This window comes from Camponotus vicinus, unplaced genomic scaffold (genome assembly GCF_025532165.1).
Source record: "Camponotus vicinus isolate PSW18456_S1 unplaced genomic scaffold, iyCamVici1.0 SCAF_10, whole genome shotgun sequence".
NCBI classification, from domain to species: Eukaryota; Metazoa; Arthropoda; class Insecta; order Hymenoptera; family Formicidae; genus Camponotus; species Camponotus vicinus.
In genome coordinates, this window is record NW_028141946.1 from 15,295,001 (window position 1) to 15,322,337 (window position 27,337).

Genomic DNA, 27,337 nt, shown 5'->3' on the forward strand with positions numbered 1-27,337 from the left:
CTGAGTAACGGATCGGGTGTGGAATTTGGAGGCGAATTTACCGTGGTTAAGTTGAAGGAGACTCTTCGCGAGCGGGGACTAGCCACATATGGAATAAAAAGCGAATTAATTAAACGATTAATTGAGAATAATCCGAAAGCGTGGGAGGAGAGGAGAGCCATTTTGCGACTACTACTACGACAAAATGATTCTTGCCAATTGGATACCGATTGCAGGGGACGAGATCCTAGATTATATTATCGAGGGTGTGATCAGCGATTGCAGGATCAGGCTCGCATGATGAATTACCAAACAGGAGCCGAATTTTGAAAGTATTTGAGAAGGTCCAACCTGACTATAAGAGATCGAGTGACGCTAGAACGAGGAAAAATGGGACGAGAACGATAAGCGGAAAGACGGAGATGCCGTTGACCAAGGGAAAGCCGATCAAATGTTACAAATGTTTGGAGATAGGACACATCGCGCCGCAATGCAAGCGGGTACCGATGAAGAAAACATGTTATGTGTGCGGATCGACGGAACACTTGGCTAGAGAATGTCCGAAACGAGGTCAATCTTTGACACCGGAGACGTCTAAGGACTTTATATTAAAAATTTTATAAAAATAAGAATATATGAAAAATTTATAAAACTTTAAGTTAAAAAATTGTTAAAGAGGCAAAAGGAAACATTAATAAATACATACAGAGTGGGTAAAAAGTCTCAAAGAGCATTTATTTCTTAATATTTCAAAATTATAATTCAAGAATAATTTTGTGTGTGAGCATATATGTTAATTAACTCACATTTATTCAGAATATTTTCATCATTTTTTATATAAATTCGCATTTGCATAAATGTAATTTCGAAGCTTCGAAGTTAACTTCAAAGCTTCGAATCTTCGAAGTTATCAAAAGTAACAGCTCTAGTTCATAGCCGGTAGCAACTTTAGTCTGTAACTAATGTCCTATACATATGTATAATCACTATTTATTATGGTCACCTACATGTGTTAAGAATAATAAAAAAATTATCTTTTTTCATTATGAATTGTATTTATCTTTATCTTGAAGATGATACCCAGGTAGCAAGATAACATCTAAAGACTTTAATAATGTACTATGATAGCTAAGCTAAGTTAATAATGACGTCATTATGATAGCTTAGCTATCATAATGATATACTAATAATTAATGGTAATAAACTAATAATAGTGACAAACTAATAATTAACTAATAATTGGTCTTATGATTCGAATTTTTTTTCATCTAATGGTTATTTCTAATGATCATACAATATAAAAAAAACTTTTTTTTTTAAATTCTGTCGAAGGTAAAAAATCTGCTAAATAACCTCTTCCTCTTTTCTTTAATCAAATTGTAATTATCACAATAGTAATAAATAGTAATCTGCACACATAAATACAATGTGATATCGAGATGCATTTGCTGCAATAATCTCGCACCATTTAAATTTGTTATTTTATATCATGTTTGAATGAGAAATCAAGTGGAAAGTAAATATAGTTATAACTGTATTGTAATTGTATTGTAGAGATATTTAGATTCTACACATGCCATTAAGGTGAAAATAAAAACTGATACAAAATTTAGAATAAAGTAATATTTAATCTTTATTTAATTTTCAAATAGATAAATTTGATTGCATGTGCTATATACATATAAAAATCATAAAATTTGAACAGAAAATTTCAAGAACGTACGGTCACATTAGTTCCGGAAGACATAATTATTTATGAAAATTAATTAGAATATTATATAAATAAATTTTGAAATATAAAAACTCTTTTGTCTTCGCCTAAAAAAACTATGAAATTTTGCATTCACTAGATGTTTTGATGAAATTTTATATTTACGAAATATTTTGAAATAAGAAACAGAATCTCTACAGTTATAATTTCTATTTCTTTTTCTATTTCTATTTCTATTTCTTTTAATAGATTTTTTTTTAATTTTCTAATACACATTATATAATAAATTACATACAATTAGGTAACGTACAGTTATTTGTGAGTGGGACCCGTTTGACCATGTTAATATTGACCACGGTGATATTGACCACGGTGATATTGACCACAGTGATATTGACCACGGTGATATTGACCACGTTGATATTCATTACGTTGCGATTGACCATAGTCCCGATTGACCACAATCCCGATTGACCACGGTGATATTGACTACGTTGATATTGACCACGGTGATATTGACCACGGTGATATTGACCACAGTTGATATTGACCACGGTTGATATTGACCACAGTCCCGATTGACCACGGTGATATTGACCACATATGTACACACACACACACACACGCGCGCGGGGGATGCAAGGGGGCCTTCGGCCCCCCTCCCGCAACCACCCTGCCGGTAGGTAAGGTGGACAATCGCAACGTAGTCAATATCACCGTGGTCAATGTCACCGTGGTCAATATCACCGTGGTCAATATCACCGTGGTCAATTGGGACTGTGGTCAATATCAACCGTGGTCAATATCAACTGTGGTCAATCGGGATTGTGGTCAATCGAAACGTGGTCAATATCAACCGTGGTCAATATCAACTGTGGTCAATCGGGATTGTGGTCAATCGAAACGTGGTCAATATCAACGTAGTCAATATCACCGTGGTCAATATCACCGTGATCAATTGGGACTGTGGTCAATCGGGACTATGGTCAATCGGGACTGTGGTCAATATCACCGTGGTCAACATCACCATGGTCAATATCAACGTGGTCAAATGGGGCGCCCCCGTTATTTGTATAATAATTTTTTTTGAAAATCTTTATGTGACTTTATCATTATATTAAAAAAATAGGTAACTCAAGAAAATTCTGTATATATACAAACTATATATTAAAATTGTTCTGTAAGACAGAAACAGAATAAAAATTCACTTTTTCAAAATCAGTTTCTTTCAAAACTGTTTTGTATACAAAAATATTTATAGCTTCGACATTTTTGTATTGGATTTTCGTCATGAAATGTTCTAAAGAATCTGTCATTAAGAGAAAGTATGGTAGTTTTAAAATATTCTGTACATATATGGCATTTCTATCTTTGACCCCGCGAAAACAATGGATGTAACGGGACGTGTCATGTTAAAGCACGTTATGGATAATGAATAGAACTTTTCGGGGCAATGTGCCCCCAGATTATTATGTAGAAATAATATAATCATAATTATGGCTATATGATATTTTTATTACAATCATTCTTGGCTACGCAGCAAATATATAAACTTCTATGATTGCAGAAATACTATATAATCATAATTATGTGGCTACGCAGAAGATTATTTACTCTCACATTATGTTATATTATTTACGTAAAAAAAAATTATTTATTTGCAGCATAGTCATAATAATAAATAATACAACAATAATATAACATAATGAGAGAAAGAATCTTCTGCATAGCCACATAATTATGATTATATAGTATTTCTGCAATCATTGAAGTTTATATATTTGCTGCGTAGCCAAGAATGATTGTAGAAATATTTATTGTTGTATTATTTATTATTATGAATACTTATTTATTATTATGACAAATATATAAATTACAAATATATATTACTATTTAAATAACTATACATATATAAGATAATTGTATACAATTGATATGTATTATATTTATAAATATGGATAATTTTCTGAATAATTGTATTTATTATACATAAATTTATATATTTGTCTACATAATTATAATTATAGTTATACAGAAGTTTATATATTTGCTGCATAACCATAATTATTATATATTTAAATGTAAATATTATTATTATGATCTCTCTCTGTTTCTTTCTTTCTCTTTTTCTTCCTTTTTGGTGATACATTTATTAATTAAAAAGATTACAGAATACTTGGAAGATTACAGAAATACTTGGAAAAATGCAAAACATATTGAAGTCGCGTGGTAAGTAATGTAATTATTATTGTTCATAATGTAATTTTTATTGTTTATTATTATTATATTTTATATGTTACATGTTACATGATAATAATAATTAAAACTGTACATATGTATAGGATGAAGAAATATGAAGACAAAAGAAGAATAGCAGCGCTATTCACTATGATGATATATATTGGCTGCATAATTGCGTCGCACTCATAATGTGCATACTGGCAGCAATATTGCGCCTTACTATCTGCAGGAAGAGGAATTAAGTAAAAAAGATCATCGATAAACTATATATCCAAATTATAGTCATAATGAAAAATAAAAGAGAAAAGAATTTGAAGAAGAAAGAAGATAAATATTTTTAATAATAAACAGCATGGTTGCACTACGTATACTGGCTGCATGATTGCGTCACACTCATAATGTGCATAGTGGCAGCAATATTGCGCCTTACTATCTGCAAAGAGGACTCAAGTAAAAAAAGGTCATCGATAGACTATACAGGGTGACCCATTTTAACTTAGGCAGCCAAATAACTCGAAAAATAAGCAAGATAGAGAAAAATGTTTTAGACAAAAGTTGTATGGTTTCGAGGGGGCTATAAGATGGTATCATTGGTTTGACCTTGAAGAGTTATTTGAAGGTCACATGAAGGTCACCTTCAATTTCTTAAATGGAACCTACTATTTGTCATTGCATATTCTTGTAGCTTATCTCGATAGCTTTCCAAAACACTATAATTAAGTACTTTTTTGTTAAGTACTTTTTGAGTTATGAGGCTTGAAATAATTTCTTAATTTTACATAAACCGTAAAATATCTTGTAAAATATTCATTTTTCGATTACCTTATCTTAATAGTTTTATGTACAAAATAATGAGAGGAATCAATTGGTGTAAAGAAAACACATAGTTGTTTCGAAGAAAAAATATGTAATTTGCAATTAACAATTCCATATTTTTTCTTAAAAACAACTATGTGTTTTCTTTACACCAATTGATTCCTCTCATTATTTTGTACATAAAAGTATTAAGGTAAGATAATCGAAAAATGAATATTTTACAAGATATTTTACGGTTTATGTAAAATTAAGAAATTATTTCAAGCATCATAACTCAAAAAGTACTTAACGGAAAGGTACTTAATTATAGTGTTTTGGAAAGCTCTCGAAATAAGCTACAAGAATGTACAAAAATATATAGGGTATTCCATTTAAAAAAATTGAAGTGACCTTCACGTGACCTTCAAATGACTCTTCAAGGTCAAACCAATGATACCATCTTATGGCCCCCTCGAAACCATACAACTTTTGTCTAAAACATTTTTCTCTATCTTGCTTATTTTTCGAGTTATTTGGCTGCCTAAGTTAAAATGGGTCACCCTGTATATCCAAATTATAATGACAACCCAGAATAAAGGAGAGAAAAGGAATTTTAAGAAAACAGAAGATAATTATCTTTAATTAATTATTCATCATGCTTATGCGTCTATACAAATTTAGTTGAATAGGATTTTATTGGGTTTTGAGCAATATGTTTAGCTGCACGCACACACACATATACACAGAGCTTTTAAAAGAATGAAATAATTAAAAAACTTTTTCGAAAAAAAAATACTCCCGACTGCTACCAACAAAAGTACAACATTTAAATCATTATAAAAAAAGTTTAATAAATAAAAAAAAGTAATGATAAATAATAAATTAAAAAGTAGATATAAAATAGTAAAAAGGAACATAATAAATAATAAAGTAAAAAGAAAAAAGTTTAATAAAAAACAACAAATAAAAATCTAAAATAAAAAATAATTAATTGAATAAAAAAACGAAAAGTAAATAAAATAAAACAAAAATATTAAGTAATAAAAAAATATATTTCACAAATATTTAATATGTAAAAATATAAGCTTAAAAATGTTTGAAATAATATCTATTTGTAAATATTAATACAATTAACTTCAAACTATTATTAAATATTACATTTAAAAAATTATGCATATATATGAGAAGTAATTATTATTATTTCAATTTATTTTTATTTGAATTGACTCTTTTCACATATTTATAGCGTAATATGATTTACAAAGGCTTAAGGTTTTAGAAATAAATAATACTAACAAATTATTTTGTTACATTGTAATTATTATTAATTCTATATTTTACAAGAGCATTATTATTAATTCTATATTTTACAAGAGCAGTCGGGAGACGCCGCGCTAGGTGTGTTCGGCGTGTATACATGAATGTGTGTATGTGTGCGCGTATGTTTTTTAAATTTATCGCGGCGTCTCCCGACTACTCTTGTAAAATATAGAATTAATAATAATTACAATGTAACAAAGTAATTTGTTAGTATTATTTAATTCTAAAATCTTAAGCCTTTGTAAATCATATTACGCTAAATATGTGAAAAGAGTTAATTCAAATAAGAATAAATTGAAATAATAATAATTACTTCTCATATATATGCATAATATTTTAAATGTAGTATTTAATAATAGTTTGAAGTTAATTGTATTAATATTTACAAATAGATATTATTTCAAACTTTTTTAAGCTTATATTTTTATTATTACATACTAAATATTTGTGAAATATATTTTTTTATTACTCATTAGACCATCCGCTTATGTATATAAATAAATTTCTAATATAAATCAATTTTATTTTATTTTATTTCTTCTCTCTCTCTCTCTCTCCCCCTCTCTCTATTATTACCTCTCCAATATTATTACATTTTAATCACTCATCGTTCACCGCCATCACCTCCCCATTGCCGTCGTCACTTATTGCAACATAATGACAAATATTTTTTAATAAGTTTGTCAAATTAATCCCCATCGTCACTATCACATCATGGTTTCATCACAATCCATTATTGAAAATAAAATATAATATAAAATATTCTAGTTTGTTTCTAAATATCAAAAATTATAAATATTAATAGTTACACGTTTTGTAAACTCTCGGCGGAAACTGTAACCGCTAGAGAGCGCGCTCCCGGATGGCAGATTGGGGAATGCTCCACAGTATCTAGGTACTGTAGGGTAGGAAGGAAATAAAATACTTCCCGTGGACCAACAGTTTAAAGGAGCAATGGAAAAAACGTACGGAATGAGTATCCCAGATGGTAGACTGAGCAAGAGTTCGGAAAATCCATCCTCTTCGGAGGCAGGCCCCATGGATTCTGGGGGGGGGGAGGCCAACCGTTGCTTAAACACATATCCGAACGTGACGGATATGCGTTGGGAGAAGATCAGCTGGTTACCAAAAACGAGCACATCCTGTATAAGATGCTAATGTTAGAGAGAGCGGAGAGAAGGAGTCTAATAGGAAAAATAGCACTGATGGAGGAGCGTATAAAAGAATTGGAGCGAAGAGAAGATAGCTCAAAAATGAAAACAGGAAACGAGGAAAATGAAAAAAGGATCGAATATGTAACAGATGAAGAAGAATTAGAAAGAGAGACAAACTGGACCGTTAAAAAAAAAACAACATCAGAAAGAGAAAAATGTATAAATCACCGGATGTCTCCCCGGAACAGGTGCAGCAGATGCAAACAAGTCAAATGAAAGAAAAACAAGGAACTAGTCAGCAGAAGACAAAAAAAGAATCTACGAAATTAACGAAATCTTGGGGATAAAAATTAAAATAGAAGCACTAAGAAAGTCAAAACTTGTCCCGCAATGCAAAAACTGCCAGGGATATGGCCACACATAAAATTATTGCAAGAAAGAGTCTAGGTGTGTAAAATGTGCAGGAATGCATCATACTAAGGAATGCAGAAAAAGCAATGAAAAGCAATCTAAATGTGTGAATTGTGGAGACCCGCGAATTACAGAGGTTGTACGGTCGCAAAAGAACTCCAAAAAATTCGTAATAATGTTCACAAAAAAAAAGAAGGAGGCAAAATAAACAAATCGATAAGACCACAAAACGAGCGAAATAAAACAGAGTATTATGATATAACGAAGGAGGATAGATCCTATGCTCAAGTCACCAAATTATGATATACGAAATTATGATATACCAATTATGATATAACGAAGGAGATAAATCCTATGCTCAAGTCACCAAAAACGAAAGGGAACAAAATTATAATACTTAATTAATCAATTGATATTAACATTTATGTCAAAAATAGAAGAACAAAACAAAAAAAATGAAAACCTTAACAATATATAATTCTTGAGAAGCTTTCTAAACTAGAAGACAGCAACAAGCCAGTTAAGGTCAGGAAGAAATAATGGCGGGTGAAGACTTGAGGATATTAGCTTGGAATGCGAGTGGACTCATACAACATCGGCATGAACTACAAATGTTTCTGGATACTCAAAAAATTTGTCTCATATCCGAAACGCATTTTACAAAGCAAGTATATGTTAAAATTAAAGGGAATCAGACATATTGTACAATACACCCGCAGAATGCAGCTAGAGGAGGAAGCGCGATAGTAATTAAAAATAGTATCTCTCATTATGAAGAGGAGAAATATGAAACGGAAGAAATACAGGTTACGACTGTAATGGTTAAAACTAAAAAGTATATATTAACAGTCTGTGCTGTACAGGGTGGGCCATTTTACTCCGTCCACGGGAATATCTCCTCAGGTAGGGACGATAGCGGAAAATGCCTCAGACAACAGTTGTATGGCTTGAAGGGGGCCATAAGATGATGTCATTGGTTTGACCTTGAAAAGTCGTTTGAAGATCACGTGAAAATCACCTTCAATTTTTTAAATGGAATCCCCTATTTTTTATTACTTATTCTTGTAGCTTATCTCAAGAGCTTTCCTTGATATATTTTAAAAATATAATAAAGTATTTCTTCATTGAGTACTTTTCGAGTTATGAGGCTTGAAATAATTTCTTAATTTTATATAAACCACAAAACATCTAGTAAAATATTCATTTTTCGATTATCTTACCTTAATACTTTTACGTACAAAATAATGAGAGGAATCAATTGGTGTAAAGAAAAAACATAGTTGTTTCTAAGTACTTTTCGAGTTATGAGGCTTGAAATAATTTCTTAATTTTACATAAACATGTAGTAAAATATTCATTTTTCGATTATCTTACCTTAATACTTTTATGTACAAAATAATGAGAGGAATCAATTGGTCTAAAGAAAAAACATAGTTGTTTCTAAGAAAAAAATATGTAATTTGCAAGTAACAATTACATATTTTTTTTAAAAACAACTATGTTTTTTCTTTAGACCAATTGATTCCTCTCATTATTTTGTACATAAAAGTATTAAGGTAAGATAATCGAAAAATGAATATTTTACTACATGTTTATGTAAAATTAAGAAATTATTTCAAGCCTCATAACTCAAAAAGTACTCAATGAAGAAATACTTTATTATAATGTTTTGGAAAGCACTCGAGATAAGCTACAAGAATAAGTAATAAAAAATAGGGGTTCCTTCTAAAAAATTGAAGGTGACCCTCACGTGATCTTCAAACGACTTTTTAAAGTCAAATCAATGACACCATCCTATGGCCCTCTTCAAGCCATTCAACTTTTGTCTGAGGCATTTTCCGCTATCGCCCCTACCTGAGGAGATATTCCCGTGGACGGATTAAAATGGCCCACCCAGTATATTGTCCTCTACGACGTAATCTAAAGAAAATGGATTATTTTAGGTATTTGCGAAGTTTAGGGGAGAAATTTATTACCGGAGGCGGTTATAATGAAAAGAATTCCATATGGGATTCTAGAATTACTACTAAAGGTAAAGAACTGATGGAAGCGATAAAGGAGCATGGGTGCAACTGGCATTCTACAGGCAAACCGACGTACTGACAATCGGATATTAATAAAGTCCCTAACTTACTGGATTTTTCTATATCCAGAAAACTTCCAATGACTTATATTAAAATTGAGAAAGGATACGACTTGTGTTCGAATCACTCCTCAGTACTGCTCACCTTGAGTGGGAGAGTAATACTGAAAGCAGAAAATCCTACGCTGACAAATAGACAGATAAGTTGGGAGGGTTTTAAAGAGGAGCTAAGCAATAAAATAAACCTAAAAGTACCATTGAAACCAGGGATCAACTGGATCAAGAAGTGTAAAGATTTACTAAAGATATTCAACAGGCAGCTTGGAATAATACACCCGAGATTAAGAGGAAATCCACTGATAACAACTATCCAAAGGAAATTAGGGAATTTGTCTCTGAAAAAAGAAAAGCCAGAAAAAAATGGCAGTACTCTAAAGCCCCTGAGGATAAAAATAGATATATCTACCTAGCGTAGCAATTAAGGAGGGAATTGCAAAAAATCAAAATTGAAACCATCAACTCTTAAAGCTGTGACTGCTGATCAATATACCGATTACAAATTATGGAAAAGCATTAAGCGATTGAAAAGACCAATAAATCAAATATCACCAATACAGACAGAAGATGGTAAATGGGCGAAAAATAATGAGGAAAAAGCAAAAGTATTTGCAGAATATTTGGAAGGTATCTTCAGTCCAAATGATACGGAGGGACAATTGGATGACGAGAGAGGAGAAGAGATGGAGAGGAGGGAACCTCAGGGATTCGAGGGGACTAAAGAAATAAGACTGGTCACTCCCAGAGAAATGGCTAGAGAAATTAAAATAAATATTAAACCCAAGAAGGTACCTGTTTTTGAGCTTATCACAGGAGAAGTACTCAAGCAACTTCCTCGAAAAGAGATAGTAAAAATGACGCAACTTATTAATGCCTCCTTTAGATTAAGATATGTTTCCCAAATTGTGGAAAATTGCACAGGTCATTATGATTCCCAAACCGGGCGAGCCATCAAACGAAATTAAGTCATACAGACCCATATCGTTATTGCCAATAGTGTCAAAAGTATTTGAGAAGTTAATACTCAAACGAATAAAACCACTAATTGTTGACGAAGAAATTATTCCAGTGCATCAATTTGGTTTTCGTGATGGACATTCAACAATTGACCAAGTGCATAGAATAACTGACATTATTGAAAAAGCTCTCGAAGAAAGAAAATCTGTTTAGCGGTTTTCTTATATGTAGCCCAAGCATTTGATACAGTTTTGCACGAAGGACTTCTAAACTTGCAAACTTAGGTAAATCTTACCAACGCAGTATTACCAACTGTTAAAATCTTATATTAAAGAAAGACACTTTAGAATTAAAAAAGACGAAATTTATTCAGAATTAAAAGAGATTAAAGCTAGAGTGTCACAGGGAAGTGTATTAGGCCCAGTTCTGTACCCGCATTTTACGAGGGATGTGCCCAAAGCAAGAAACACAGTTATTGCTATGTTTGCGGATGATACGGCTATTTTGTCTGTTGGTAACAACATAGGTGAAGCTACAAATAGACTACAAATAGCTGTAAATAAGATTAGTAACTGGGCAAAGCGATGGCGGATCAAATTGAACGAAAGTAAATCTGTTCAGGTTAATTATACCAACAGAAAAATAAAATACCTACTAATCAAATTAAATAAAGCTAAAATCCCTCACGTCAATATGGCAAAATATCTTGAAATGAATCTTGACGCCTTGCGATGGAAGGAACATATCAAAAAGAAAATGGAAGAACTTAGACTTAAATACAGGAAAATGTATTGGCTAGATACTTGCAACTGTCAGTACATAATAAACTGCTGCTATATAAGCAGATACTGAAACCAATATGGACATACGGTATTCAATTGTGGGGTTGCACTAAACCGAGTAATCTAAAAAGAATTCAAACATTTCAAAACAAAGTTCTCAGAAACATCGTTAATGTCCCCCGGTATATTCGTAATGACGACCTTTATAGGGACCTAGGAGTAGAAACAGTCGCTGCAGAGATCAAGAGATTTGTTCGAAAACATAAGGAAAGACTGCAGGATCATCCTAATAATGAATCTCTACGGCTTCTAGATCAGAAAAGAATAACTAGAAGACTTAAGAGGACAAAACCTCTCGAACTGGCTCAACTTCAAGAGAAATGAACATTTATTACACTATAAGATATTCCCAATGGAGAAATCTTAAATTATGAATACATAACAATTTAGGTTAAAAATGTAATGTTGTTAGTCTTGTAGACTAGGTACATTGTTAAATGCCGTAGCATTTAATTATAATAAAAAAAAATGTTTTGTAAAATTTAATTATAAAGAAATCTTTAATATACTCCAAAAGAGTAAACGAAAAACCTTCATCAATGTAACAAAATGAAGTTAATTATAAACAAGTGTAGAGAACCTTCGTTCTTAATTTGAGCCAATCTACCTTTACACTTCGGGTCCGCGAAAAGTTTTCAGACACCCTGTATATATTTGTTTACAATTAACTTAGATTACTCGGTTTAGTGCAACCCCACAATTGAATACCGTATGTCCATATTGGTTTCAGTATCTGCTTATATAGCAGCAGTTTATTATGTACTGACAGTTGCGAGTATCTAGCCAATACATTTTCCTGTATTTAAGTCTAAGTTCTTCCATTTTCTTTTTGATATGTTCCTTCCATCGCAATTTGGCGTCAAGATTCATTCCAAGGTATTTTGCCATATTGACGTGAGGGATTTTAGCTTTATTTAATTTGATTAATAGGTATTTTATTTTTCTGTTGGTATAATTAACCTGAACAGATTTACTTTCGTTTAATTTGATCCGCCATCGCTTTGCCCAGTTACTAATCTTATTTACAGCTATTTGTAGTCTATTTGTAGCTTCATCTATGTTGTTACCAACAGACAAAATAGCCGTATCATCCGCAAACGTAGCAATAACTGTGTTTCTTGCTTTGGGCACATCCCTCGTAAAATGCGGGTACAGAACTGGGCCTAATACACTTCCCTGTGACACTCTAGCTTTAATCTCTTTCAATTCTGAATAAATTTCGTCTTTTTTAATTCTAAAGTGTCTTTCTTTAATATAAGATTTTAACAGTTGGTAATACTGCGTTGGTAAGATTTACCTAAGTTTGCAAGTTTAGAAGTCCTTCGTGCAAAACTGTATCAAATGCTTGGGCTACATATAAGAAAACCGCTAAACAGATTTTCTTTCTTCGAGAGCTTTTTCAATAATGTCAGTTATTCTATGCACTTGGTCAATTGTTGAATGTCCATCACGAAAATCAAATTGATGCACTGGAATAATTTCTTCGTCAACAATTAGTGGTTTTATTCGTTTGAGTATTAACTTCTCAAATACTTTTGACACTATTGGCAATAACGATATGGGTTTGTATGACTTAATTTCGTTTGATGGCTCGCCCGGTTTGGGAATCATAATGACCTGTGCAATTTTCCACAATTTGGGAAACATATCTTAATCTAAAGGAGGCATTAATAAGTTGCGTCATTTTTACTATCTCTTTTCGAGGAAGTTGCTTGAGTACTTCTCCTGTGATAAGGTCAAAAACAGGTACCTTCTTGGGTTTAATATTTATTTTAATTTCTCTAGCCATTTCTCTGGGAGTGACCAGTCTTATTTCTTTAGTCCCCTCGAATCCCTGAGGTTCCCTCCTCTCCATCTCTTCTCCTCTCTCGTCATCCAATTGTCCCTCCGTATCATTTGGACTGAAGATACCTTCCAAATATTCTGCAAATACTTTTGCTTTTTCCTCATTATTTTTCGCCCATTTATTATCTTCTGTCTGTATTGGTGATATTTGATTTATTGGTCTTTTTAATCGCTTAATGCTTTTCCATAATTTGTAATCGGTATATTGATCAGCAGTCACAGCTTTAAGATAAGAGTTGATGGTTTCATTCTTGATTTTTTGCAATTCTCTCCTTAATTGCTACGCTAGGTAGTTATATCTATTTTTATCCTCAGGGGCTCTAGAGTACTGCCATTTTTTCCTGGCTTTTCTTTTTTCAGCAACAAGTTCCCTAATTTCCTTTGGATAGTTGTTACCAGTGGATTTCCTCTTAATCTCGGGTGTATTATTCCAAACTGCCTGTTGAATATCTTTAGCAAATCTTTCCACTTCTTTATCCAGTTGATCCCTGGTTTCAATGGTACTTTTAGGTTTATTTTATTGCTTAGCTCCTCTTTAAAACCCTCCCAATTTATCTGTCTATTTGTCAGCGTAGGATTTTCTGCTTTCAGTATTACTCTCCCACTCAAGGTGAGCAGTACTAAGGAGTGGCCCGAACACAAGTCGTGTCCTTTCTCAATTTTAATATAAGTCATTGGAAGTTTTCTGGATATAGAAGAATCCAGTAAGTTAGGGACTTTATTAATATCCGATGGCCAGTACGTCGGTTTGCCTGTAAAATGCCAGTTGCATCCATGTTCCTTTATCGCTTCCATCAGTTCTTTACCTTTAGTGGTAGTAATTCTAGAATCCCATATAAAATTCTTTGCATTATAATCGCCTCCGATAATAAATTTCTCTCCTAAACTTCGCAAATACCTAAGATAATCCATTTTCTTTAGGTTATGTCGTAGAGGACAATATGTAGCAGAGACTGTTAATATATACTTTTTAGTTTTAACCATTATAGTCGTAGCCTGTATTTCTTCCGTTTCGTATTTCTCCTCTGCATAATAAGAGATACTATTTTTAATTACTACCGCGCTTCCTCTTCTAGCTATATTCTGCGAGTGTATTGTACAATGTCTGATACCCTTCAATTTTAACATATTCCTGCTTTGTAAAATGCGTTTCTGATATGAGACAAATATCAATTTTTTGAATGTCCAGAAACATTTGTTGTTCATGCCGACGTTGTATGAGTCCACACGCATTCGAAGCTAATATCCTCAAGTCTTCACCCGCCATTATTTCTTCCTGACCTTAACTGGCTTGTTGCTGTCTTCTAGTTTAGAAAGCCTCTCAAGAATTATATATTGTTAAGGCTTTCATTTTTTTTTTGTTTCGATCTTCTATTTTAGACATAAATGTTAATATCATTTGATTAATTAAGTATTATAATTTTGTTCCCTTTCGTTTTTGGTGACTTGAGCATCTATCCTCCTTCGTTATATCATAATACTCTGTTTTATTTCCCTCGTTTTGTGGTCTTATCGATTTGTTTACATTGCCTTCTTTTTTTTGTGAACATTATTACGAATTTTTTGGAGTTCTTTTGCGACCGTACAACCTCTGTAATTCACAGGGCGCGGGTCTCCACACATTTAGGTTGCTTTTCATTGCTTTTCCTGCATTCCTTAGTATGATGCCTTCCTGCACATTTTACACACCTAGACTCTTTTTTGCAATAATTTTGTGTGTGGCCATATCCCTGGCAGTTTTTGCATTTCGGGACAAGACTTTCTTAGTGCTTCTATTTTAACTTTTATCCCCAAGATTTCGTTAATTTCGTAGACTTTTTTTATGTCTTCTGCTGACTAGTTCCTTGTTTTTCTTTCATTTGACTTGTTTGCATCTGCTGCACCTGTTCCGGGGAGACATCCGGTGATTTATACATTTTTCTCTTTTTGGTGTTGTTTTTTTAACGGTCCAGTTTGTCTCTTTTTCTAATTCTTCTTCATCTGTTACATATTCGATCCTTTTTTTCATTTTCCTCGTTTCCTTCTCTCATTTTTTAGCCATCTTCTCTTCGCTCCAATTCTTTTATACACTCCTCCATCAGTGCTATTTTTCCTATTAGACTCCTTCTCTCCGCTCTCTTTAACATTAGCATCTTATACAGAATGTGCTCGTTTTTGGTAACCAGCTGATTTTCTCCCAACGCATATCCGTCACGTTCGGATATGTGTTTAAGCAACGGTTGGCCCCCCTCCCCAGAATCCATGGGGCCTGTCTCCGAAGAGAATGGATTTTCCGAGCTCTTGCTCAGTTTGCCATCTGGGGTACTCATTCCGTACGTTTTTTCCATTGTTCCTTTAAACTGTTGGTCCACGGGAAGTATTTTATTTCCTTTCTACCCTACGGTATCTAGATACTGTCGAGCATTCCCCAATCTGCCGCCCGGGAACGCGCTCTTTAGCGGTTACAGTTTCCGCCGAGAGTTTATAAAACGTGTAACTATTAATATTTATAATTTTTAATATTTAGAAACAAACTAGAATATTTTATATTATATTTTATTTTGAATGGTAAAGGTTGATATTAGAGGACTCACCTCCGATGAGTTTCCCCTTGACATATGTTATCAAGGTCACTGTCCTGAGTAACATGTACAAGATTTTAACCGTCGCTCGTTGTTTATTAAAAAGTTATAAATAAAAGAAATTTTAGGAACTTCACATAATTTTCGGACACCACGTACAATAACAGACCTCTATATGTTATCAAGATCACCGTTCTGAGTAACATGCAAGTAGATTTGTATCCCATTAACAATAATATGTTGAATGTATCCCATTAACAATAATAATGTTGAATAAATACATATTTATCAATAATATATGTTCATTAGCAAGTACATTGATTATAATAAAAATGTACAATAACTTAGCTGTTATATAAAAAAATAATTATTTTAAATACATTTAATACAATTAAAAAAAATTACAAATGTATGTGTACACACATACACACACACACTCGCGGGGATGTAAAGGGGACCTTCGATCCCCCCTCCCGCAACCACCCCGGTAGGGGTCATCGCGAAGAGTTCAATCACAATGAATATATGCTGTAAGTTGTAAAGCAAGGTCCACCTTGCCTACTGGTGGAGTGATTGCGGGAGGGAGGGGCCTTCGGCCCCCCCTTGCACCCCCCGCGTGTTGTGTGTGTGTGTGTGTGTATGTACACATACATTTGTGATATTTTTTAATTGTATTAAATTCTATATAAATTTAAATTGTTTACCTTCTTTTTATTTACCTTTAATTTACCTATTTTGCCTTTTTTTTAAGTTTATTCACGTTTATAACTTTCAACGCGACAAAAGGTCTGTTATTGTACATGGTGTCCGAAAATTGTGTGAAATTCGTAAAACTTCTTTTGTTTATAACTTTTTAATAAACAACGAGCGACGGTTAAAATCTTTTGCATGTTACTTAGGACGGTGACCTTGATAACATATGTCAAGGTGAAGCTCATAGGAGGTGTGTCCCCTAATATTAATCTTTACCCGATTTTTAAAACCTCCTGATGTTGTGTAGTGAACATTATAATTGTATCTAGAGTAAAACTTTTACGACTTTGACGCGGTATAGGAGCTTAAATCTGGAAACAATTAATAGTATTTTACATATATAGTCACCTATTTAAAGATAATACATGCTATAATCTAAAATTATATTAATATGATGGCAGAGCATGTAATAAGCGATAATATTTTATTAGTCACTTATTAATCATGAAAAGGACTTAGATAAGGATAATTATAAGAGGACTTATTGTTAGATAGTTATATCTAAACTAATAATTAATTTTGGTTTTATGGATCGAATTTTTTTTCTCATGGTTATTTATAGTTTTCTAATGGTTATTTTTAATACCCTTTATGATCATAAAATACAAAGAAAAATTGTTTTTTGAAAATCCTGTGGGAACCAAAAAAATGCGTTATATATAAATGACCTTCCTCCTTTATACATATTTTTTTTATATATATTTCTTTATTAAATAGAAAAATCTATACTATTATTTATAATTTCTTCTGAATATGTGTATGTGTGTATGCGTGTAATTAAATATATATATATATATATATGTATATATATATCTTTTATATACTTTTCTTATCTTTAATATACTTTTTAACATATATATATATATATATATATATATATATATATATACAGGGTGACCCATTTTAATTTAGGCAGCCAAATAACTCGAAAAATAAGCAAGATAGAGAAAAATGTTTTAGACAAAAGTTGTATGGTTTCGAGGGGGCCATAAGATGGTATCATTGGTTTGACCTTGAAGAGTCATTTGAAGGTCACGTGAAGGTCACTTCAATTTTTTTAAATGGAATACCCTATATATTTTTGTACATTCTTGTAGCTTATTTCGAGAGCTTTCCAAAACACTATAATTAAGTACCTTTCCGTTAAGTACTTTTTGAGTTATGATGCTTGAAATAATTTCTTAATTTTACATAAACCGTAAAATATCTTGTAAAATATTCATTTTTCGATTATCTTACCTTAATACTTTTATGTACAAAATAATGAGAGGAATCAATTGGTGTAAAGAAAACACATAGTTGTTTTTAAGAAAAAATATGGAATTGTTAATTGCAAATTACATATTTTTTCTTCGAAACAACTATGTGTTTTCTTTACACCAATTGATTCCTCTCATTATTTTGTACATAAAACTATTAAGGTAAGGTAATCGAAAAATGAATATTTTACAAGATATTTTACGGTTTATGTAAAATTAAGAAATTATTTCAAGCCTCATAACTCAAAAAGTACTTAACGAAAATGTACTTAATTATAGTGTTTTGGAAAGCTCTCGAGATGAGCTACAAGAATGTACAAAAATATATAGGATGTTCCATTTAAAAAAATTGAAGTGACCTTCACGTGACCTTCAAATGACTCTTCAAGGTCAAACCAATGATACCATCTTATGGCCCCCTCGAAACCATACAACTTTTGTCTAAAACATTTTTCTCTATCTTGCTTATTTTTCGAGTTATTTGGCTGCCTAAGTTAAAATGGGTCACCCTGTATATATATATATATATATGTTAAAAAGCATATTGTCTATAATTTATTGTTGATATTTGTTGTTTAACATATTTCTGGAGAATTATTTTTTAAATTTTAGATTTCCTTTTTCGAAAAGAAGGCATAACAAAGAGAGATTGAAGGAAATTTGTAATCATTTATAGAAGAAAGTGTAAAATGTATAGAAAAATTGCGGCATTACGTATCATTAATGTCTCACAATAACTTATGGGATACCAAAGAAATGGAATTGAATAGTATTCTGCGTTCTATAGCTGGAGATTCAATAATTTACCGTTTTCTCTTGGATGATATAAACAGAATTATTTCAACACAATTACTATTACGGTAAAATTTAATAAACCAAATTGCCATTAACGTTATAAATTAAAGTAAATATATATTTTAAATATTTTTCAGGCACGATTGCAATTTGACAGTTATGTATAATTTTGGCCTAATTTATCATTGGATAAAACAGTATCTATTAATATACAAACAAAACATATTTATATACATGCCAAAGGAAAAGTTAGAAAGGCAAGTTACTATCATCGCACAATATTTTCAACCTTATGTAACTTACTCAATCATTGATACATGGTTAAATAATATTGTGCAAGAAGTATTATGCAAGAAGTATTACTATCCCGTCTAAAAGCTAAATATCCTAAGCATTCAGCATTCTCGACATCCTCTGAGCAATTTACTTTTTGGAGAGAACACAACATCAATGATAATTTCTGGAAACCAACGGAATCGAAACAAATTATGTATATTCTTGAAGAAATTATGTTTTCCGAATTAGGCGTTCATCAATTACATCAATTATTGGTAACATTAGATATCAAAACTAAATATATAAATTATGTAAGTTACTTTATATTATATTAAATTACAATATTATATTTTTTATAATATTTTTGGCTGTTCTTCCAAAAGTGACCCATCAATTTGAGCATCGTTCTTGTAGGAATTTAAAAAGTGATCAAAAACAAACAGAAAAAAAATAATTTTGGCTACGGCAAGTGTTTGAACACCCTGAATACAAGCTAGTTCTACGACTAGGAAGCCGGACAACGCCGGTGCGCGCAAGCGGTATTCCGTACACGGTAATACGGAGCTTATTCCTACGGCAACGGAAGTTATGTGAGCGTGCCAGTCGCGTCGCGTAGTTACTGGTATTGACCGCAAGCACACGTAGTTTGTCTCTGTGGTACCGTACAGTCGACGGGGCTGTGTGTTGGATCAGCTTGGGAGCTGGAGACACCCCGATGAGTCGAGAGAGATCTCGCCTCGGACTGGTATCGGTGACTGGAGACACCTGGTGTATCGAGAAACAGCTCGACCTGGACGGGAAGCCGGAGACACCCGGTTGAATCGAGAAACACCTCGATCCGGACTGATAGCCGGAGACACCCGGTTGAATCGAGGAACACCTCGATCCGAACTGGTAGCCGGAGACACCCGGTTGAGCCGAAAAACACCTCGATCCGGACGGGAACCCGGAGACACCCAGTTGAATAGAGAAACACCTCGATCCGGACGGGAAGCGAGTCCGAGAAACATCTCGGTTTCAGGAGATCTGGTCAGAGCGTTCGGTAGGATCGCAGGACGGGATCTGGTCTCGACGGTTTATATACCCGGCCGGGATTCCCCTTCCAAAAGCGTTGTTCGGATAAGATATACGAGTGCGAAGAGGATAACAATAGTTGAGTGAATGAGCGAAAGAGACAGCATGCGCCAGGCGATGTGAGCAAACGAGAGAGTGTGTGTGCGAGCGAGAGAGAGCGATTGAGCGAGTGAGACAACCAGCGAGCGTACGGAAAAGCGGGATGAAGAGCGTGCATGGTTGAAAGCAAATGAGCGATTAGTCTGGTGTATAGATTTATTAACGGTTTAAGAACGGTGCATAAGTGCACCGTTACAAAGTTTTTACATATTTTGTAAAAGATACCTATATAAATGTCAGAAACGTATGTGTATGCACACACACACACACACACACACACACACACACATACGGGAGGGTGCAAGGGGGCTTTCGGCTCCTTTCTCACATCTTTCCCGGCAGTAGGAGACGCATTGCGAAGAGTTCAATCACAATGGATATATGCTGCAAGTTGTAAAGCGAGGTCCACCTTGCCTACCGGCGGGGTGGTTGCGGAAAGGGGGGCCTTCGGCCCCCCTTGCACTTCCCACGTGTGTGTGTGTGTGTGTGTATGTGTGTGTGTGTATGTGTGTGTGTGTATGTGTGTGTGTGTACATATACACTACCCTTTATAAGTTTGGAAACACTGCATTTTACAGATAAACAATCGCATGGCAGCAATCTGTGCAGATTTTTCATATGAATATATTGCAAGACGTTTAAATGATGATATGACTCCTGTTTATACCGAAAATATGTCGAATAATTATTACGCGGCACCGAACTGCTCGGAGTTAAATTTCGCGCGTTGATTTGTTCTGCCAATTAGTGCTACTACAGCATATCAGATGCTGTAGTGGAATGCCTGTAATGTTTACGCGCATTAGAAACATACATCAAAGTAATAAGAACTCATTTAAGTGCAGTTTGATTTTAGTTTCTGTAAAAGTAACAAAAATTACTACAATCATTAAAAATGGCTCCGACGTGCCAGATTCCATATGAATTGCGAATCAAGATTATTATTTTACAAGAAGAAGGATATAACATCCGGCAAATATCAAAGAAATTAAAGTTATTTTCTTTATATTGTATATTTTTATAGAGTGTTTCCAAACTTATGGAGAGTACTGTACATTTGTGATATTTTTTAATTGTATTAAATTGTATTAAATTCTATATAAATTTAAATTGTATTAAATGTATTTAGGCGAGGTCTGACCTTTTATATACATTTACCGAAAAGTCAATTGTTACATAATTTCACATAGATTTGTAACTTTCTATGCAAAGTGAAGTATATCCCGCATCACAAACACGGGTTGGGTTAGGTTATATCTTCTGAAAGTTGGACCCCCTGCAGGGGGGCGGAATATACTATACCTACGCATGTACTTCCTAAGATGAAGCACAATTTACTCTTAATGGAGGTCAAAATTAAGTGAACTTTACTTCATCTACGAAAGTACATGCGTGGACAGTGTGTTCCGCCCCCTGCGAGGGGCTCCACTTTCAGAAGGTTAATTTGTAAAATTTTAATACATATAAAAAAAAATTAACACGACACTTGCCGTGGCTAAAATTATTTTTTTTCTGTTTGTCTTTGATCACTTTTTAAGTTCCTACAAGGACGATGTTCAAATCAATGGGTCACATTCGGAAGAATATCCATATTTTTTTATGCACTGCACAAACATAACTGTTTTATATCTTATAAATGTTCAAGATAATTTTTCTATTATAATTTAATGATACAGATTCTAGAATATTATCAAGGATGTTTTCTGTCTATTGCATATCATAGTATAGCTAGGAGACTAGGTTTACGCTGTTTTCTGAACTGTAGATATGATGGCGATGGTTTTGTAATATGGAAACCAAAATAGTTAGTATACAAAATAGTTAGCATTATATAATTCTAGCTTGAGAGCTTTTCAATCTATCTGAGATAAATATATATGTATATATAATCATTTTTTAATTATTTCCAGTTATACAGAAGATTATCAATCGGTAGAATATTTTTATATGATGGAGAAATCCTTACTGTATCCGTTGAACGTTGCGAGAGGGAAATGTTGCATTACTCATGGATCCATTATATGATATATCGGTAAGCAAATTTTTATATATAGTTTTTCTATTAATTTTAATTAGAGATAATTGATGAAGATAACGATCAATTATAACTATTGTAAATAATACGTTAGTCAATGAATCAATATTTTATAAGCAATAAATAAAGTTCCTTTCACTTTGTTTTTTATAATTGAAATATTGTTTATGTATATCGTTTTTCAGCGAATACAAAAGATGATGTTTAATCTTCCGCGTAATTTCTGTGAATTGATAAATTATTATGATATACTTCACAATTGGAAAGTCAATAACTTAATGAATTTCTTATCACGATGTTTTAAGAAGTAATATTGAAGATATAGATATCGATTATGAATACAAAAATATTACAAATTCAATAAAGATAGTGTATATAATATAGCATCATTGTATATAATATACTATTATATATATATATATATATATATATATATATATACAGGGTGAGCCATTTTAAGTTACCCACTCCAATAACTTTTTTATTTTTGAATGTACAACAAAATGTTTCAAATAAAAGTTACTTGACTTCGAGGGGGACAGAAGACGGTGGCAAAAATTTGACCTTGGATAGTCATTTGAAGGTCACATAAAGGTCACCTTCAATTTCTTAAATGGAACTTACTATTTTTCATTGCATATTCTTGTAGCTTATCTCGAGAGCTTTCCAAAACACTATAATTAAGTACTTTTTCGTTAAGTACTTTTTGAGTTATGAGGCTTGAAATAATTTCTTAATTTTACATAAACATGTAGTAAAATATATACCGCTATATACCGCGCGGAATACCGCGCTATCTCCATACGTGTCTCGTGCGCTTTAATATCGATATCGATATATTTTTCATTTCTTTCTTTAACGGAGTTAAAATGCGGTTGAACCGCGTGTACCAAAGGCCGGCGTATTCATTCTATTAAATTAAATAATAATTAAATTATATAAAGAGATAAAATTTAATGAGCAATAAATTCTTATAACTAATTGTTATGATAATTAATTTTTATAATAATTAATGCTGTAATAAATCTCATAACAATTAATTTATGTAATAATTAATATCTTTAATATCTTTAATCTTTTTAATTCTTAATATTTAATATTTATTTCTATTTTTAATATTTTACGCTTTCGGCCCCCCCTCCCGCAACCACCCCGCCGGTAGGCAAGGTGGACCTCGCTTTACAACTTATAGCATATATCCATTGTGATTGAACTCTTCGCAATGCGTCCCCTAACGCCGGGAAAGATGCGAGAAGGGAGCCGAAAGCCCCCTTGTACCCTCCCGTGCGTGTGTGTGTGTGTGCATACACATACGTTTCTGACATTTATATAAGTATTTGCAAAATATATAAAAACTTCAATTTGTTGTATCTTTTAAACCAATACCATCCCCCACTTATTTCTTGCATAGAATTACTCAGAAAACCCTCCTCTACAACATATTTAAGGAGCAATAAAATCGATGAGGTCTGACCTTTTATGCATATTTGCCTTTATCTTCATTGATAAATCTAATATTAAGATAAAATCTGAAAATAACAGAATCTATTTAGAAATATTCTAAAAATATTTTTCCTACATTAAGATTTATTGAATCGTTCGGAAAAGAAGATGAACATCAATTTAATTATAAATAATATCGGCTAAATAATATTGACTGGACTCAGTAAGGCATCTTCTATGTTATTTCTTATTGCTATAATATTTTTCAGACAAAGTTTGAACCAACGATGTAATTTCCCACATTAATACCCCAAATGACCAAACATCGCTTTAAGAAGTAAATATTCCAATCATCAAAGATTCTGGTGCCATCCAACGAATAGGAAACAAACCTTCTCCTTTCTAAAACATGATTTAAACAAAAATTTAATTTTCTGATTCAAGTTGTTCATTTTTAGAATATGTGCAAAATGAGAAACGTTCATTTATCTCTTGCTATATATAAATAAAAACTATTTATATTCTATATTACTTAAAGAAACAATGCACGATACTATTATGTTAAATGATGGAAAGTATTTTCAAAAGAATTCATTTTTTAATCATTAATTTTTTTTAATAATTGTATTTACCACGCGATAATAATCATCCTTGTAGATATCTCTAGCTAGTCCAAAATCTCCAATTTTGATGACACGATTCTCGCGATTTCTCGAAGATGCTAAACAATTGTGTTGGGTATATTGCGCCCTTTGACAAGCGCTAAGCACTACGCTACTGATTGACGAACTGCGCGACCAATAGCGACTGCTCGCACGACAACGCGCAGAGGCGACATAGCACATAGCATAGCACATAGCACGGCACGACTATGCACACGGCACGACTGTGCACACGACACTGCAGTAAAAAAGACGTCATAAGGGACGACCGAAAGACGGACCGTCGGAGAAGCATGGGTGTGATCGAAGCATAAACGACCTGAATTACTTTCGACTGTTCGCGTATTGAGGACATAATAATAAGACCCAACGGCCTTAAACATTATATAAAACTAACAAGAAACACAACAAATTGCGACACACTAGATCTCTATGTACGAAACGCAACTCTTCCAAGTAGCAACAACCTCGCGCAACATCTTCGCACATGGCGAGCAAATCCTGCAAACGCAAAGCAGACGAATCTGACGCTTGCAAATTTCGACAATCTCTCAAATATTTTAACAGATCACCAGTTTCCATCAATTCCAACATTAGTAACGGAGAATCCCCATCTAAACAAATGGCCAACAATCTTAATATATGTTTGTGTCGAAAATGATTCATAAGCTTGGCTTCCTTTAAAAATTTTTTTTTCTCATGGGAAGAAGCATCTTTTCGAAGCATTTTTATTGCAACGGATATCTCTGTGCCCGATCTTTCTAAATTCTTCACATTTTCTTGAAACACCTGCGAAATATTTGATATACAAATTTAAATATGTACTTCACTTAAAAAATGTATAGATTAATGTTAAATATCATTATATTTTATTTTATATTAAATAATTCAACGAAAAATATATAATAAAGTACATGTATGTTGTCTCATCTAAATTTTATATTACTTATAATCTACTATAAAATTCATATAATTTATGTCTTTATTAAGAAACGCATCTGTTTTGTTGATCTGAAAATTAATTTGAAACATTGCTGGAAGAAATTAATTTTTACCATTCCAAATGCGCCGCTACCAAGAAGTTTTGTTAATGTGATTTGATTATGTTCGATTTTAGTTATCGCATATTCATCCGGGTTATAATGTAACATAGGATTGTAAAGCATATTGAATTGAGTGTTTTGGCAAGGTACTTCGTGTAGAACCGCTAACTCCATGCCGGTCATTGTTGAAGGCAAAAATTGCGCATTATTATCTCTGCGTTGATGGTATACTGTTATAAAATTTCGATTTAATTATGTAATAATATGCATTATAAAATTTATCATTTTTTAGCAAATTTCTTAGTTTAATTTTATATGAATAAATCACTAGTAAATTAATAGTTTCAGTAAATCTCTAAATATTATATCAGATATACAGGGTGAGCCATTTTAATTAACGCACGCAATTATTTCGGAAACAAAGCATTTTAGAGAAAAATATTTCAGACAAAAGTTTTATGGTTTCGAGGGGGCCATAAGATGGTATCATTGGTTTGACACTGAAGAGTCATTTGAAGGTCACGTGAAGGTCACTTCAATTTTTTTAAATGGAACACCCTATATATTTTTGTACACTCTTGTAGCTTATCTCGAGAGCTTTCCAAAACACTATAATTAAGTACCTTTTCGTTAAGTACTTTTTGAGTTATGAGGCTTGAAATAATTTCTTAATTTTACATAAACCGTAAAATATCTTGTAAAATATTCATTTTTCGATTATCTTACCTTAATACTTTTACCTACAAAATAATGAGAGGAATCAATTGGTCTAAAGAAAATACATAGTTGTTTTGAAGAAAAAATATGTAATTTGCAATTAACAATTCCATATTTTTTCTTAAAAACAACTATGTGTTTTCTTTACACCAATTGATTCCTCTCATTATTTTGTACGTAAAAGTATTAAGGTAAGATAATCGAAAAATGAATATTTTACAAGATATTTTACGGTTTATGTAAAATTAAGAAATTATTTCAAGCCTCATAACTCAAAAAGTACTTAACGAAAAGGTACTTAATTATAGTGTTTTGGAAAGCTCTCGAGATAAGCTACAAGAATGTGCAAAAATATATAGGGTGTTCCATTTAAAAAAATTGAAGTGACCTTCACGTGACCTTCAAATGACTCTTCAGTGTCAATCCAATGATACCATCTTATGGCCCCCTCGAAACCATAAAACTTTTGTCTGAAACATTTTTCTCTAAAATGCTTTGTTTCCGAAATAATTGCGTGCGTTAATTAAAATGGCTCACCCTGTATATGTATAATCTACAATTCAAGTTGATACTTATATCAAATATACTTACAACAATAAAAGTAGCAGAGGGAGATTATAGTAACTATAACCATAAAACTTAACATCAATGGTAGATAATATTTTGTCTCTGTTATTCCAGGAATGTTCGAAATATCATTTATATTACGCAAAAATATAATTTCAATATTTTCGTGTGTTTTTAAAAATTTATTTTTACTTATAACTTTATTAGAAATTAAACAAATCAGTTTTAATGGCAATACGAGTCAAGTGTCGATCTTATAACACAGTTATTTATTATACAAACAAATAAGTATAGAACAAATTACAATGAAAAGGTTGCGAACGTTTCGACCCTATTTTTGGGCCCTCTTCAGCGCAAATGTGATGATAAAAAATAACAAAGGTTTTATCGGAATCAATTATAAAATGTGCCGTCTAAAGTAAAGATAAATGTTTCGGTATCTCATTATTTTGACGATGCTTCCAGGCATCGAAAACAATGACGAACCGTTGGAGACGAACGGAACAACTCAACATCTTTGAAGACAAAGTCGATCTTTAGGATCGAAACGTTCGCAATCTTTTCGTTGTAATTTGTTCTATACTTATTTGTTTGTTTAATAAATAACTGTGTTATAAGATCGACACTTGACTCGTGTTGCCATTAAAACTGATTTGTT

At 32.5% G+C, this 27,337-nt stretch overlaps 1 protein-coding gene and 1 pseudogene across 1 annotated transcript in view; one reads left to right on the plus strand and one right to left on the minus strand.

Moving 5' to 3' along the window:
- The window catches only part of LOC145960367 (uncharacterized), a 140,946-nt gene that overhangs the window by 42,722 nt on the left and 70,887 nt on the right, over positions 1–27,337 (plus strand). The window lies entirely within an intron of this gene.
- On the minus strand, positions 24,319–25,578 carry LOC145960815 (leukocyte tyrosine kinase receptor-like; annotated as a pseudogene).